This window comes from Mustela nivalis (genome assembly GCF_964662115.1).
Source record: "Mustela nivalis genome assembly, chromosome: 6".
Classification (NCBI taxonomy): Eukaryota; Metazoa; Chordata; class Mammalia; order Carnivora; family Mustelidae; genus Mustela; species Mustela nivalis.
In genome coordinates, this window is record NC_139025.1 from 11791932 (window position 1) to 11806188 (window position 14257).

Here is a 14257-nt window from a genome sequence, read left to right on the forward strand (position 1 = left end):
GCCTTGAGCCCTCAGTGACCCATCCCCCACCTTGGGAGGTGCTACCTTTGTCCCCACTGACTTGTCCTGTGTTTTCTCTGTTGGAGGCAAGACCATGATTTGTCCCCTTAAAAAACAGAGTCAGTGAAGTACAGCGAACGTGGAGGGCCTCCCTACTGGGAGGGATGCTTGAGCGGGTTTTCAGTGTGTGATAATTGGAGATTGGATGTCCTGTCCTTCTGTAGCCACACCAAGGGGACTCTCCTTAGCCTCCTTGGTCACACAGTAGCCCTCCTGCTGAAGCATTTTCTTTCCCGCCTGTGTCCGCGGTCGGGACCTCAGCCTCCCTTGTTTGCTTCCCCATGGCTCTCCCCTCTCTTGGCCGGGTCTGCCACGGATTCCCACTTCCCGTGTGCAAGCAGCCCAGAAGCAGCTGTGCCCTGCTCGTGGCCCTGCTGGTGGCCCCCTGCCTGCGGGGCGGGTGGGGGGCGGATGCTCCTCCAGCGTCTTCTCCATGGCCCAAAGTCCCTCATGCTTTCATAGGGCTGGGGGCCATGGGCAAGGCGCACCCAACGCTCCTCCCTGACCTCGCTACACTCCGGTTTTCCTATTTGTGAGATGGTATCAGGACCAGGAAAACCTCCTCCAGCGTTGGTCAGAGCACACGACGCCAAGCCTGTGAAGTGGTTCTTATACTGCTCAAGGCCACTTTGATCATGTGACCTCCGTGAGCCTTAGTTTCCTTTTCTGTAAAATGGGGATGCCGATAGTTTCTAGTCCTGGTTGCCATGCGAAGTGAATGTCTGTGTATGTAGAGGTGCCTAATGTTTGCTGAGCGTGCAGGCATTCTGCTCCTGCAGCCGGGACTTCCAGGCGGCTGCAGCTATTACTTATGTTGCTCTGTTCACCAGCATCAAGGGCGGTAGCCCCCAGGCAGCCCCAGGCAGCCCCTGGGAGTTTGGGAGCGACTGCCCCGAGGAGCAGGGGCTCCCATCCTTCACGTCCCGTGACCACACATGTGCCCACAGCCCCGGGCAGGCGGTGGCCAAATAGTGAAGGAGAACTGGGTCCCCGAGTTCTGGTCTGGGTGGAAGACAAGGTTACAGGAGAACGTGGCGGGGCTGGGGGTGCGGGGACATGGGGCTTCAGGGTTTCAGCCACTGCGTGCATTTCCCCGGGAAGCCTTGGACTGGGTCCCTGGAGTCTGTCCCAGCCTGGGCACACATAACTCAGCCAGCCTTCAGACGACTGAGGTGACCTCAGTGTAACCTTCCAGCCTTGGTATTTTTGGGATAAATTTTCACTGCACTCTGTGCTCGAGCATGAAGCCGGATATCTGATAAGGCCGGGACGTTTCCTCCTTTGTGAAGGGAACAATCCTTTGGGGAAAAGGGTGATAGGCTGAGCTTTCCAGAGGCCTAGGGAAGAGAGCAGACAGCGGGGGCTGGTGAAGAGGGGGACAGAGGGACTCCGGGTGAGGGCCAGGGGAGAGGCCCGCTCGGCTGCACCCGGCCTCTCTCCTGCCACGAAGTCACTGACCGAGTTGACCTGTAGGGTTCAGAGCCAGACCAGATAAACTGGCACGTGACCTTGGTCATGCCTCTTGTTTTCAGGTTCTTGTTTTAATATTCATGCAAGACTTTAACAAGAGGCTGTTGTCTGGGGTGGGTAGGGAGCACAGGGTCCGTGGCAGAGAAGCCAAGCCCAGGGCTTGGGTTTGCAAAGCTGGCCTTTCTGCCTTTGGTGTGATTAAGGAAACAGAGAAATATTTTGGCCCAGAAGGGGCTCATCTTCAAGGGCCTTCTCCAGACGCCGTATTCTGGTCCCAGGAGAAGTGAGCGGAGGAAGAGGTGTTTCTGAGGTCTTCCTGACAGCCCTAAAGCTTTCTGCCCCTGGGATGCTTCCATGAAGCCTCCAGCTTGCGATGGAAAGGAATTCTCTGAGCTCAGAGGTTAATGCTTTTTTCCTGGCTGCCTTTGAGGACAGGTTGGAGGGTGTGGGCCTGGGGTTCATTGCAGATCACTAAAACAGGTTGCCATAGAAACCACCTCCCCAAGCTTTTTTTTTTTTTTTTTTAAATATTGGCCCCGAGAGAGCTTTGCTTGGAGAATCATCAGGATGATTCAGTTGTTTTTCTGCCCGAGGGTTCATGTGGAGCCAGCAGCCTGGTGCCGCTGCGGCTCTGCCCAAGGGTCAGCTGTTACTGAACAGACCTGGGGGGGGGGGGGCTGCCCATGTAGGCCAGTGGGGTTGGGGTGGTGGGAGGGTCCCCATCCCAATGCTCAAGGGTGCTCTGCCCTCTTGATCTGTTTCCTCTGGGGGGCATGGAGAACCTTCTTCTCACTGTGACAGCCAAGGCAACCTGGGAGGAGGGGCTGGGGGGTGGTCCTCCTGCAGCCCCTTCCAGCCCCAGAATCGCCCAGAAGGGTCACAGTGGTTATGTTCTGTGGGGCATGTGGGGCTGTCTAGGTGGATCTTCCTGGGGTTTTCCCTGAAGGAGCTAGGAAGGGGGGCGGGTCTGAGTCTAATCTGACAGCTCTTCCCCACCTTGATCAGCTAGAAGATTGGTAAGTGCTTCGTGAGCACTAGATGAGGACCTAGCCCGGAGGCGAGGCTGATGGGGAAACCAGGAACTGCCCCCAAGGCCCCCAGAGTGATGAGTTAGGGCACACACAGACTTGGTTACTACATTTCCTGGCGTCAGACCGTTCTGTGCCTTCTCTTCCCAGTGATAATGAAGACTTCATTCAGTCTTGAACCGGGCCCCTGAGGCCTGCGTGATCTGCCCGTGGCCTCCCCCTGGCATCCTCACCTTGGCCCACCTCGGCCCTCCAGCTCTGCACTCTTGCCCACCTCAGTGCCTTTGCCTAAGCCGTCCTCGTGCTTGGGATTCCTCCTTCTTCCCTAGCTCTCAGCTCAGGTGTTCCTCCCTTAGGAAGGCCTCCCTGGTGACCTTTCTAAGGACACACCCACCACCCTAGGCGCCCTCATAAGGTTCTGCTTTTCCTTTCCTCATTGGGAAGTGCCTGATGCTCTAGTGGTTGCTACGGTCTGTCTGTCCATCGGGGGGTCAGCCGCACAGGGGCAGAGATCGCACCCATGTTGAGCTCACTGGGATCCCCACTGCCACACATGATTCCTGCCATGTAGGAATTGTGTTCGTGTGTTTGTGAAGGGACAGGGGCTGGCGGTGCTGGCTCAGTGCTTCGCGCCCTGGTGGGTCAGAGGAGGGAGCACATGGCTTCAGCTGGAAGAAGGGCCCAAGGAGGGTTCATGAGGCAGATGGTGCTGCCCGTTGAGTACATGTGGGGATGCCTCTGGTGGGGGTGGGGGGGACTGCAGGGTGAACAGGTTGGAGGGAGAGGGCTTTTTCCTGCCAGGCTGTGGAGCTTGGACTTTATCCTGCAGGCCAGGGGTGAGGGCGATAAGATCAGATTTCCCTGGCATGAGAGAGGCCCTGCTTAGGAGGAGGCCATTGCCAAGGCAAGATGAACTCTGAGGAGCGAGGACACCATAGTCATCGGGGCCTGACAGTTTCTGCAATAAAGAGAGAGCTCATGCCCTGGAGGCTCAGCAGTGCCCCCATCCTCATCCCGGTGCCCCTGGGGATCCCTGGGCTGTGACAGGCTGGCACCGATAGGCCCGTGTGTGGCAACGCCCCACTCACCTCTTGGGTCCCAGCTGGCTCTCGGACTTGTGACATGCATCTAGGAAGGATGCTCCTTCCTCACCTCGTGGATGCAGGCAGGGAACGCACACTTTGCACGTCGGTTTTACCTGAAAGGAAGCAGCTTTTAGAATAAACCTTCAGTAGCCCCGCTCCCCCTCCCCTCCCCTGTCGCTTGAAAAACAGGCTTATTGAGCCGTAACTCACATACCGCACCACTCACGCACTTGAAGTGTACGGTCTGATGGGTTTCAGTGTATTCGTAGATCTGTGCAGTCCATTTTAGGACATTTTCGTCATTTCCCCCCCAAACCCCAAATCTTTTGCTATCACCTCCCTTGCTGGCCCTAGACAGCCCCCACTTTCTGTCTCTATAGCTTTCCCTATTCTGGACTTTAATGTGAATGGAGTCCTAGAATACTTGGCTGCTGTGACTTCCTTCTGTCACTTAGCATAAGACTTTCCAGGCACCCCCCACCCTGCCAGCCCCGTCGCATGTCATAGTATGAATCGTCACTTCTGTCCTTCCGATGGCTGAGTAACATTCCATTTGGAGACACACACTGTGTGTTCGTCATCAGCTGACGGGTTGTTTCCATGTTCTGACTCTCAGGAATGGCACTGCTGGGGCACCTGGGCGGCTCGGTTGGTGAAGCGTCTGACTCTTGATTTCCACTCGGGTCATGACCTTATGGTTGTGAGATCGAGCCCCATGTCAGGCTCTGTGCTGGGCCTGGAGTCTGCTTAAGATTCTCTCTCTTTGCCTTTCTCTCTCTCTCTCTTTTTTTTTTTTTTTAAAGATTTTACATATTTCAGAGACAAAGGGAGAGCGTGAGCAGGGGGAGGGGCAGAGAGAGAGGGAGAAACAGACTCCCTGCTGAGCAGACAGCCCCATGTAGGACTCGATCCCCGGACCTCAGATCATGACCTGAGGTGAAGGCAGACCCTCAAGTGACTGAACCACCCAGGCGTCCCTCTCTCTCTTCAAAAAACAAAAACAAAAAAACCCACTGCTGTAAGCTCTTCTATACATGTTCTCCTTTCTTGTGGGAATACATGTGGGGGGTGGGGCACTGCTGGGTCATGTGGGGGCGTTTTCCGAGGTTGGGGAACCCCCAGCCTGGTTTTCCTCGTGCGGCACTGTTTTCCATCCCCGCCAGCAGTGCATAAAGGTTTCAGCATCTCCACTTCGTCGCCAGCACTTAATCTCATGTTGAGTTTAGTGATCCTAGTGGGTGTGAGGGAGCACCTTGGAGTTTTGGTTTAAATTTCCCTGATGGCTGACGATGGCGGGCATCTCTCCACGTGCTTCTTGGTCACCTGGGGGTCTTCCCCGCAGCCCTGCTTCTGTCTCGCGTGTCGCTGTCTGGAGTCCGCGAATTGGCCGCTTTCCTCCTTCGGGCTCTCGTCCCCCCAGGGCACAGTGGTTAGGCACACTGATGTCAGAGCCTGTAGCCTGGGTCCAGAGGTACCCCCCAACACTTCTCCCCGCTGGCGTTGGGAATGTCTTCTCATTTCTCCTGTGTTTCCGTTCCTTTATCTCTAAAATAGGGGCAGGCGGCGTCCCTGCCTCCCGGGGCTGCCGGAGACCCGCGTGTGCTAACTGTGCCGGCTGCTTGTCGGTCCTGGAGCTCAGGAGGGGCCTCTGTGGGCCTTGGCCGGTGTGTGACTTGCCCCTGCCTCCCAGGCTGGCTGTAGACTCCAGTTTCCTCTGACACTGGGGCAGGGCGGAGGGGATGGCTTTTGAGGTCCTTCCTGTGACAGGGTATGAGGACTGGCTCGCAGCAGTAACAAGCGGCTCCCCCAGCCCGGCTCAGGCTCATTTCTGCCTGCGACGCCATCATCGGAGGGTCGACTGGGCCCCACTGCATGGGCGGGAGCCGGGGTGCCAGGGCGACAGAGCGACAGAGCGGCTGCAGACAGGTCGTCGTGGCAGGAGGAGGAGAACCCCGCGAAGCACACCCTGGCTCTTAAGAGTGTCTGTGATCAGCACTACTCGTCAGCAACGTGGTGGTTCTGAAAATGTCCCAGATGACAGGTGTCCTCTGTGCCGGGACCAGAGATGGGCAGTGACTGGAGGCAGGGCTGAGTGGAGGTCAAGGGACTTCGGTACTATGCCCAGCTCTGCCTCTCACCAGTCTACCTACCAGGGCCTCGGGGGCCCTGCCTGCCTCCCTGGGCACGTGCCAGGATGACAGTGTGGGATAGGACCTTGATTGCTGCAGCGTCCCCACCCAAAAGGCGGTGGTCGTGAGCGGCAGTGATCACCCCCGGGACCATGGCTCCGCTCTGCCCCTGACCCCTGGGGGTCAGAAACGATTTCACAGCTGCACCGGCTCTAGTTGTCCACTCTAGTTGTTCACTGGGCGGCCGCCAGCCTGGGGCTCGGTGCCGCACGCGGGAGGATGGAGTGGAAGCAGGAGCAGCATGATCTTGTGGTTCTGGGCCTTCTAACCTGATTCGGGAGGTAACATCTAAACCCGACAAAAATCAAGTGAGTTTCTCTTTGGGAGCAGAGCTTAGTGGCATGTGGGCTTCCCGGCTGGAGGTGCCGGCGATGGATTCGCGCAGTCTCCGTGGAGGCCCGTGAGAGGCCACGCTTCCCGAGCAGGTCCCAGCTGGGCCTCCTGTGCTCTGGGCACTCCGCATCTCTTATCTCATTTTGTGCAGAGGTCAGTCCCTGGGAGAATGGAATTTTTACTTCCTCCTTTTTCAGGTGAGGAAACAGGCCCAAGGAAGTTAAGACACTCGCCTACGGTTGCTCAGCTAGAGCACCACCGAGGCTGGATTGTCTCTTGCTCACAGTTCTTCCAAGTAGGCCTCAGAGCAGCCTTGGCCAGCAGCTTGGGGGGGGGGGGCAGCGACTCAGGGTCACCTGAGGGAAGAGGTCACCGTCTGGGATTGCCTCTGACACAGCTGGGGCCACGCGGTGACGGACAGCAGCCAGCAGACACCAGGGAAGTCAGGACTGGGCCTTGGCGGTGGCCCTGGCCTTAGAGGACAGGTCCTGGCCTGGGGTGGCCATGAGGTCAGGCTCTTCAGGACTCCTGCCCCGGGTGACAAGGCCACTCCCCCAGTGGTGGAGATGGCCGCACAATCTGCCCATTGTGGGCCCAGATCAGGCGGGGGTAGTGAGTCATTCTTGGTCCCCGTGGGGTTGGTGCTGTCGAGTGCCATCGGCTGTCTGCGGGGCCTTTCCTGCGGAGAGCGGAAGACCGGTCCCCCAGGCAGGTCCACGACTTCATGACCCTGTTTCCAGCCCCTCCCCACCGAGCTGGCCAGCTGCCCCGGAAGCCTGAGCTCTGACCCAGCTCACAGCGGCGTGTGGGCCGTCTGCGGTTTATGGCACAGGGTTTAAGGTATGCTGGGTTTTAGAAATATTAACGTTTATTAATAGTAAAGTTATCCAAGGTTGAAGAAAGAACTTATGCATGTGATTTCAGGGTTCCTTAGCTCTGACACTGTGACGTGTTGGGCTGAACGATTCTATATTGTGGGGCTGTCCTGTGCATGGTACAATGTTCAGCGACATCCCTGGCCTCCACCACCCTCAATCGTGACAACCAAAAATGCCTGTTGCTGAATGGCTTCTAGGGGGCGGGGGGCAAATTTGCGCCTGGTTGAGACCCCTGAGGCCTTTCTCAGAGCGCAGCGGCTCTGACGGCTTCCACCCATAAGTGGAGCCACTCTTGTTTTAAAAGCGTGGATACGGAGGCCTCGCTGGATCTTGGAGATTGGGATCTCAGACCAGGGGACTGAAGTCTCATGGGCTCTTATTTCAACAACACCTGCAACAGAAAGGTCACCTTCTGCCACTCTCCTCTTGGCCTGTTTTGGGGCCATGACTTCCTGACTTGCTTCCGTGTTTCTCGTGTGGGCTGCGTCCTCACGATAAAGCCATTGCGGTTTCCTTCGCCTTCCTGCGGTCAGTCACAAAGCTGCTCACCAGCCAAGCTGGCCTCTGCTGACCTCGGTCCTCTGAGGCACGAGGACCTCCCTGAGCCCCTTGCTGCTGGGGTCCCTGCCTACTGTCTCCGTTCTCTCGCACCCCCCGGTTTCCAGCCCCTGACCTGGCCCGTGTCTCTCAGTCTGTTCATTGATCTCCAAGATCAGTCATGGCAGAGCTATTATCTCATTCATTCAGCCAAGTCTTAATTGAGCACTTACTGTGTGCCAGAATTCTTCAAAGACGGCAGATACAGTAATCAATATATCACATCAGGCGGACTCAGCCCCTGCCCCCACACAATTGTATTTGGGTGTGTGGGGGTGGGGTGGGAGGGAGGGAATGCACACAAAATACAAGCAAGCAGAGAAAAAAGTAACACGGTCTCCAGTTACAGAAAGTTCTGGGAGTAAGAAAAATTGGGGCTTGTGGTAGATGTCAGGGAAGTTCTTACCACCTGGTCCTGCAGCCTCTCTCAGGAGTTGACGTTTGAGCTGAGGCCTGAAAGGTCTGTTGGTGGGGAGCAAGCCAGGGGACAGCGTCCTTTGGCCGGACAGGCCCAGAGGTCTGAGGACCCTGAAGAAGGCGGTGGGGGGCCGGGTGGGTGGATTGGAGGAACCTAGTGAGCCTGACGGCTGCGGGTTAGAGGGAGGCTGCAGGGTGCCGAGGGGAGTCTGTCACCTTCTGAACCAGGGTTCCTGCTGGGGAGGAGGGGGGATGTGTAACGGGCGTGTGGTGCTTGTGTGGTGGGGCAGCTGAGCCTTCCTCCTGGAAGCTAGGAAGCCTGGGGGGTGCGGCTGGGGGCACCGAGTATGGAGTTGAGCGGCCAAGGCATGTTTGGGTAGAGCTGCCCCTGGTTTTCTCCGAGTTCAGCAGCACTCGCAGACTCTGCCCTGCTCCCCGATGACTCCCCCCACGCCCCCGCCCTGCTGACAGCAGGCTGGGCACCCTGAGTTCTGTGAGTAACACTTGCACACCCAGCAGAGCCCTGGGGAGCCTGTGGGCCTTGGGGAGGCCTCCGTTGGTTCTGGGAACTGAGAGTTCAAGTCTGGCTGGAGGGCTGGGTGCGGGTGGGTGGGTGGGGCCGCTGAGCAGTCCTGTGGCCTTGTCCTGGGAAGTGGCCCGTGGCCCAAGGGCACGGGCGGCTCCACAGCTCACTGGAGCCACCTGGGGGGTGCCTGTAGGGGGATGTGGGCATGGAGGGGGTGTGCTCGTGGGGGCCGTGTGTGGCAGGGATGCAGAGGGGTGTTAACACAGGTGCTTAAGGAGCACGGGGCCCAAGCAGCCGCTGCCTCTGTCTGGTCCTGACATTGCCCAGCTGCTGGCTCTGACGGGTGGGCCCCGGGACTGCTGGGACCCCGTCCGGTCCCCCACAGGGATCCCTGAATGGAGGTGCTAGTCTGTCCTGGTTTAGTGTTGGCCTGTGAGGGGACGCGTTCTGACCAGCACCCAGCCCTGGGGGTCCTTTCCCCGGCTCCAGAGGACCTGAGTAGGGCCATGGCGCTGCAACAGGGCATGGGACATTCGTCGGGTGGACAGTCCAGCCCGGCCCTGTGCCAGCCTCCTGCTGAGGGAAGACGGAGAGCCCACTTACAGGTTTGGTGCTGCAGTCTGGGGACAGAGAGGGAGGGACTGTCTTCCACGGTTTTGGGGGGTGCTGGGAAGGGCAAGGAGAAGGCATTTGCCATCTTAGATAATGGAGCAGCCTGTTTACTTCCAGCTCTTTCTTCCTCAGCATTTGGGGATATGTTTTGGCGGGAGCTCATGCGTGGACTTTTCTGTCCCCTCTGTGAACAAGTTTCTCACCTGTCAGGACCACACTGTCGGGCTCAGGGTGCTCGCCGGTGACTGAGCAAGGCACGTGATGTGAGACTGTCTGGGGGTGACCCAGGTGGACAGTCAGCCGTGGGGGGCAGCCGGCTCTGGGATGGGGGTGCCCGTTAGGGACACTGAAGCGGGCATGCAGAGTCGCACGCCCAGGAGAACCTGCTCTTAGGGGTGCTCAGGCCCAGCCCTGCTCTACACAGCACTGTCTAAGCACCTTCCCTCATCCAGAAAGGGGCTCCCCTGGGCCCTGTCAGTGGTATGAGTCTGTACAGCTCATTCTGGAGTCTGGGGCCTGGGGCTCTGGCTTCTTGTCCCCTCTGAGCCCCTTTTTCTGTGACTGTTCTGTCCATTGGCGGGGACGGGTGTGGGGGTGGTTATTGCTGGTGCTCTGCTCCGTGGAAGCCTGCTGTGCCCTTCATGAATGTTCCAGTGTTTCTCCCACCTCATGCCCCGTCTGGGACAGCAAATCGCCATCATCTCGTGGACTATGATTCTGGTGCATTCCTTAGGCGTGGCTTTCCCTGTGTCGTCGGTGGGTGGCTCTCACCAGTCCTGACGGACTGGTCTTGGTAATGTCAGGGTCTTCCCCCACCACCTCTGCTGCCCAGCCAGCCACTTCCCATCTTGGTGCAGCCGTCGGTTCCCCGGGACCTTGAGCCTTTTTGTGTGCGAACAAAGATGGTCTTCCTTTCCCCACACAAAGGCGTTGTTCCCACAGTAGATCTGGGAAATGATTTTGCATCAGCCCTTCGGGCTGCCTCATTCTGTTTAATGGCTGCATGATATACCATTAACTGGTCTTAAATCCTTCCCTTAATCAGCTTTCTACTGATGTTTCTGGAACGTGCCTTGGTGATGAAATGCCCTAGTACCTGTGTCCGTGTGCACACGCAGGGAGTTCTGTGGGATAGATACCTGGAAGTAGAGATGCCGAGTTCATGTGTTCTTGATTTTGCTGGTGTCCGGTTTCTTCCCATAGAGTCGAGCCGGTTACACTCCTACCAACCTAGAGCTGGTCCGTCATCCTCCACTTTTGGACATGTTTCTTCTCATCAGTTGAATTTGGCCATGAGTTCTGGAAAATAGGGGGCTGCACCCCTAGCTGGTTCCCCATTCTGTAGTGTTTGCTGCTGGCGCTCAGGGCCCTGGCGAGGGCAGCGTCTGTGCCAGCCTCATGCAGCCTGTCTGGACCTTGACCCCAGGCCACCTCGCTTCTGTCTGGCACTCACGTGTTCACACCTTGCCTTCTCTTCTGAGCTCCCCGTGCTGTGGGGGCCTGACCACCCCAGCCTGGGTTCATGGGTTTAAATAACAGGTCTGAAGAGCAACCAGGCCGAGGGGCAGAGCACATCATTTTCCTTTCTCTGGCTCTGACAAATCATGCCAGAGGTCAGGCAGTGTCTCGGTCCTTCTGGAATGGCAAAGGCTGGCACCCATGCCTCTAATGCCAGCTCTGTGTCAGACACGCTGCTCAGGCCTGTCCCTTCCAAGTTCAGCCCCTGGGCCTCGTATGCCAACAGACAGGTCACTGCAGAGGTCAAAGCCAGCCCCGCCTCTCCTCGGCTGGAGACCCTGTTGCTTTAGGATCATGTCCAGACGCCCTGGCTGCTGTGTCTCCCGCTGTCTGTCCTGCTTTCTGCCTTACGTAAACTCCTCTTTGAGACCTCGTCTCCCCAGTCATGAGGGGTTCCCTCCACCCACGCCTTTCCTTGTGCTGTCCCCTCTGCCTGGAATGCCTGTTCTCCTCGTGGTCCATGCCGGTGACCCTTGGTGGTTCAGCCGCCCTGGCCTCCGGAAACCCTCTCTCTTGCCCTTCTGCTTCCACTCTGCTTCCCTCCGCCTACGGCTAGATTAGTGCCCTGACCCATACCCTTGTGCATCCCATGTGGTGACAGGATCGTTCCCTGCATCTCTCTGCACTTAGGAGCTCCTGGTGAGGCTGGGGGGAATGCAGCCTCCCTGAGCTTGCAGAGGTACCCCGGCTCTGGTGTGCACATGCACGCACACGCACACACACACGAGCGTGCACACATAGGGGCTCCCTCCCTTCCTGGCTTCTTGCTCTCTGGGAGGCCTCAGGCTGAGTGCTCAGACACTGGCGACCTCCAGAATAGGATCAGGGTTAAGATCAAGGTGGCTGAGGACATGGCAGCCCCGCTCTCTTCAAGGAGCCATTTTAGAAAAGTTAGAGACGTGGCAGGGGAGGAGGTACCTTCCCCATGCCAGGGCTGAGTCCATGAGAACTGGGGAGTCCTCTTAGCGGCTGCTCTAAAAGGCGGTCTGGGTATGTGTGGTCTTGCTTGAGCTGGGGAACTGATGTCTGTCCCTGATGCAGAGCCATTGGCCGTCTGTCATTCATGTGCCTGTCCTGCTCACTCTCTTCCCTCCGCTGTCATGGGCATGCGTGTCACTGTCCTAACGAGACTGGGTTCTGCTCAGTCACTGCACTGTGTGTGCCCGAGGGACGCAGGTCCTAGACTCCAGGGCCCTGAGAGGTTTTTTCATTCATTTATCTCTTCACAGCATCCAAGAATCCTAGGACTTCAGAGTCAGAAAGGATATTATAAAAATGCATTATTCCAGCCTACTTGTTTTATAGGAGGGAAAACTGAGGTACAAATGATTTAAGTGGTTTTCAGGACGCATAAAGTTAATGTCAGTGTTAAGACTTGAACCGAAACTTCTTTTTTTTTTTTTAAAGACTTTATTTATTTATTTGACAGAGAGAGATCACAAGTAGGCAGAGAGGCAGGCAGAGAGAGAGGAGGAAGCAGGCTTCCTGCTGAGCAGAGAACCTGACGTGGGGCTCGATCCCAGGACCCTGGGATCATGACCTGAGCTGAAGGCAGAGGCTTTAACCCACTGAGCCACCCAGGAGCCCTGAACCGAAACTTCTTGACGGCCTTTGCCTTAACTTTTGCAGTGTTTTAGGGTCCGTGTGCTAGAATTGGGATCAGCCAGGTGGTGCTGGGTGGAAAGAGGTGCTCAGCCAGTGATTGGAAGGCTTAAGCCTTGGCTGATGGTCAGGGACTGTTACATAGGTTGTGTACTGCACAGCTCAGTGGCAGACTACGTGAATGTCATCCTGTGTGTCTGGACTTGGCAATCCTGCCCCTGGTATGTACTGGATGCAGTCACAGCCTTCTCTTGGCCCACAGGTTAGCTGCATGAATCTCTAGCCCCAGCCCTATGCCAGACCTGGCTACCTCTTCAGACGCCTGGCCCATGATTCTTGAATAGCCATGGGTGCTTTGGTTTAGCCAGGGCCGAGGTTGGCTGCCTGGCACATTGTGTTGCACCAAGACACCTAGGTCTAGCGTGGATTCCTCAGGCTCTCTGCGGTTTTCTGTAGGGTGTAATGAACAGACAGGTATTCTGGGTGGTGCCAGGAAGGCTTTGCCTGGGGGACATTTGGCCCTGGCTTCAGTTGATTTCATGTCCATGAACATGAAATCATGTTGATTTCATGGCTTCAGTAGTCTGCCCAGAGCGTTCGTTAGCGGTCCTGCCCAGCAGTCTTTGCTCAGCATGGGTCATGACCTCATCATGCGGAGCTGATCTCCCAGGAACGTGTTTCACTTTCTGCAGAAGAGTACCATGCCTTTGAAGGTATGATTGCCCAGGACACCATTTCATCTATTAGTCTTCCTCCCGCTGGTCCTACTCCACTCGGCAGGTGTCCGCTGCAGGCATTCTGTGCGTTCAAATCCTACATGTATCTTCCCTCAGTGCCACGTGGATCTTCATCCCAGAGGCTGTTGTGGGCTCTAGCGTCTGGTCATGTCATTTTTGTACTCTCCTAAGAGTGGCTGTCTTCTGGTGGTTGTTAGTTTGTCTGTGATCCAGGGTTGGGAACGGAAGCAGAGACTCTAGCCCACTGTGGTCGCTCCTTGGGACGTTTGGGACAGACTGAGCCAGGGAGGACCCTGGGGTAGTAGAAGGAGCACATGCGGTCATGGTCTCATCTCTGCCCCTTCCCCATGTGACCTCTGGCTAGTTTCTGCTTCTTTCTTCTTTCTGAAAAGAATGGCTGGACTAAGGGACCTTAGGTCTCACAAGGTCTGACCATCTGTGACTCTGCTTCTGGGAAAGGAACTTGGGAGCTCTGTTGCCATTTTTGCTGGGGTGCTTCGCAGCCTAGGCTTGAGTTGGCTGACTGTGAGAAAGACTTAGTTTTCTTTCTTCAACATAAATTTTAAAAGAATGCACATGAGAAATTCTAGTTGTAGCTAAAATTGAGATGCCTCTCCTTTAGCCAGGGCCCCCTATGCCTTGTCTTGCCAGCTAGAGGGCTCTGGAACCAGATGGCCTGGATCCTGGGAGAGCCTGGGCCAGGTACCGAGGGGCTCAGAACCTTAGTTTCTCTACCTGTCAAATGGGGCTGCTAATGGGACCTACTGCCTAGGGTTGTTCTGAAAGTGTGTACAGCAGTCTGGTACTTGGTGAGCATTCTGGAAAAGTTAGCTGCTATCATTACCATTATTACTGTAATTATTAATAATAATTCCTTCTGACTTCTTGCCAGGACCTCTATCACAGTGGTAAGACTTTAGGAACTGGATGTTTCCTGTCTTTCATCCACCACTTGGTGTGGAAGGAGTGAGTTCAAAGGCCAGCCTTTGTGGCCATCAGCTGGAAGGTCTGGGCTGGGGCTGTGCTCTCAGGAAGAGTCAGAAGGAGTGAGATTATGCTGAGTAAGCCCAAGGTTACCTCTTTTCCCATAAAAGCCTGGTGAGTAATTTTTAACAGCCACAGGGAAGAACGTCAGGTCTTCCCCAGCATCTCTTTGGTGACTGAGCGCTCACGGAAACACACAAACTCTGACTCATGGGGTCTTA

General features: G+C 56.4%; 1 protein-coding gene across 7 annotated transcripts in view; it reads left to right on the plus strand.

The window, feature by feature from the left end:
* ITPK1 (inositol-tetrakisphosphate 1-kinase) overlaps positions 1–14257 on the plus strand; it is a 167806-nt gene that overhangs the window by 100452 nt on the left and 53097 nt on the right. The window contains exon 1 of one of the 7 annotated variants that reach the window (XM_082733338.1): positions 6595–7005. The exons of 5 other annotated variants lie outside the window; for them this stretch is intronic. The gene's annotated coding sequence lies outside the window, so the exon portion shown is untranslated. Of the gene's footprint in view, positions 1–6594; positions 7006–14257 lie in introns of those variants that run through there. One more of the 7 variants, XM_082733336.1, reaches the window with a different exon arrangement.